We start from the raw sequence: 2719 nt of genomic DNA on the forward strand, positions 1-2719 counted from the left end.
GGCTCTATGAGGAGAAATGTGGGGTCAAGATTGGTGGACGATTTATGAACAATCTGCGTTATGCGGATGACACAACCCTTTTCTATAGGTGACCTTAACACTGAGTTTTACTCCAGATCTGACCCTGAACCCAGTTCCAGAGACCAAAAGGAAGAACAACTGCCAGTTAAGGAAGCATAGGAGGATGGAGCCTCAGGGTTCAGTCAGCCATCCCCCCTGGACCCACCTGGGAAACCACTTTACAGTCCAGAGGGGAGTAAAGGTCAGGAAAACATCTAACAGAACAAGAAGGCAAGCAGCTTCAACCCAAGCCCACCAGTATGGTGAAAAGTGTGCTCCCTTTCCCCCTTCACATCAACACCCCTGTTCAGCATGAAGAAGCCAGAGGGTCTGTGCCCAATTCCCAAATGAGAAACCCACAAGTGAAAAAGACTAGTTTATTTAATCACCATTGGGCTATGCTTACCATTGCCCTCAATCATCTGGTCGCCACTGGATCCTTTTCTTTTCCTTCACCTGCTCCCCCCACCCACCAAATTGTGCAGCCTTGCAACTGCATCCCTGCAATTGTCATCCCTGCCAATCCTCACCCTTCTGCTCCCAACCCTCACCTCCGTGTATCCCAAAGATGTTTTTCCCAATAAAAAAAAAAAAAAGGATGCAGGAAGTGAGCATATGGCTATTGAAAAGTGACACCAATAGGACTACTTGATGTAAGGTTGCCACAAACTCTCAGTTTATATAAAATACAACATCTATAAAGTGCAATAAAGCAAAATGCAATAAAATGATATACCTGTATATAAAAGAAAGATATTTCATGATAACTAGATGTGCAGCTGACCCATACCTGTTCCAGAACCTTTTCCTATGTCTTTAAGTTACTTGGACTTCATGCCGTCTTTGTTCTGAAATAAACTGAAGACCATAGAGTGTGAGATGCGAAGAAATAATGAAGCTCTGTGCCTTCATTTTAAAGATATTTCTAGAGAAGTTTTTATTTACCTCCAGTCACAACTCAGTTGTTAGAAGCCATTTTAGAACTTACTTGAACTCGTGCAAAGTTCTGTGTTCAGACAGCCGTACATCTTTGACAAATAGGTGTGTGAGAATGTGACCTTTTTAAGACGAAATTGTTAGATGAAAACATTGGTGGCTCCATGGTGGAATGTTTGCCTTCCATAATGGAGACCTGGGTTCAAGTCCCAATTAGTGTGCTTTGTAGTCAGCCACTGCCTGACTAATCAAAGGTTTGCTCTCTTGTTAGGATGCTAACCATTTTCAACAGACCTTCTAGACTCAGAAGTTAAACTTGATAATCTGTACAAAATCAGTCAATGAAAGCTATGAATAAAAATAGACCAATCTGAAGATAAACCATCTTTGATTCTATTGGCTGTGCTGACTCCATGCAGTAGGTAGAATCCAAGTCAAAAACAGCTTATAACAAACTGTTAGAAAGTATTTCCTTAATTTCAATTAATATCTGTCTCAAATTTAACTTTCTTTTACCTTTGTATCCTAAGGCAAGTCAGAGTGAAGAACATGGTAAAAGAATGTAATTGAGTGGGGTTGTTCTAAAAAAGTTTTACAGACGAGAGGGCATTCAGTGTGAAAAAATGGACTAAAGAAAGTTAAAATGCATGATGTATTTGGGGGAAACAGATTTTCCAAGGCTATATACATCATTGAGAGAAGACTTCCTGTCTTTACACATGGAGAAGCGGTTTGATCCTACCCGCCAACTTTTTATATTAAGAAACAGCCCAACACATAATGCATTATACCAAAACAGCTGAAGCAGTACGTTAGCAGGACACTGACACAAATTTCACACCGGATTCGGAAAAGACCATGGAACAAGGATATCTCTAATGATAATCAGATAGATCTTGGCTGAAAGCAGAGGCCTTCAGAAAGATGTTTTCTCTGTTTTAGTGACTACTAAGGCATTCAACCATGTAGATCATGACAAATTATGGGTAGCATTGAGTGGAAATTCCTGTACACAAGATGTGTCATGCAGAACCTTCGCATAGCCCAAGAAGTAGTTGTTTTAGAAAAAGCAAACAAGGAGACACTGCATAGTTTAACTTTAGAAAGGTGTGCATCAGGGCTGTGTCCTTTCTCTATGCATTCAATATGTATGCTGAGAAAACAAGAATCTGGACTATATTAAAAACAGTATCAGGCGTGGAGAATAATTCATTAATAGCCTGCAATATGCAGATGACACAAGTCTACAAGAAACAAAGAAGACTTGAAACACTTATTGAAGAAAAGGAAAGACTTCTTCATAATTGGCTACATGTACCTCAAAATGAAATTTAAAAGAAAGAGAAAAGCTTCCAGAATGGATTTCATAGTAAACCCATTTTTCAAAGTAAAACAGAAAGACTTGTGAATGGACCGATAAGAAATAATGATTGCTACTGTCTTTATGTATCGCTGAGCTGCCTGTGACCTACGGAGACTCTATGTACAGCAGCTCTGAACCCTTCCCTGTCCTGAGCCAGTCTCACTAATTCTAACACACCAATCCCCATTGTCTGAGATACCTGGAGAAAATATTAAAGCTGCCAAGATTTTCTTTTTTTTTTTATTGCTATAGAGTTTCTCATTTATTCACCAATGCACCTTGGTTAGAGCTTTATTTTTCCCCCTTTTTGAGTAGTTTTTAAAATTTTGTCCTGGTTTACTTTCTTTTATTTTATTTTTA

The sequence above is a fragment of the Elephantulus edwardii genome, unplaced genomic scaffold, assembly GCF_000299155.1.
Source record: "Elephantulus edwardii isolate Elephantulus edwardi_28Jun2011 unplaced genomic scaffold, EleEdw1.0 scaffold00097, whole genome shotgun sequence".
NCBI classification, from domain to species: Eukaryota; Metazoa; Chordata; class Mammalia; order Macroscelidea; family Macroscelididae; genus Elephantulus; species Elephantulus edwardii.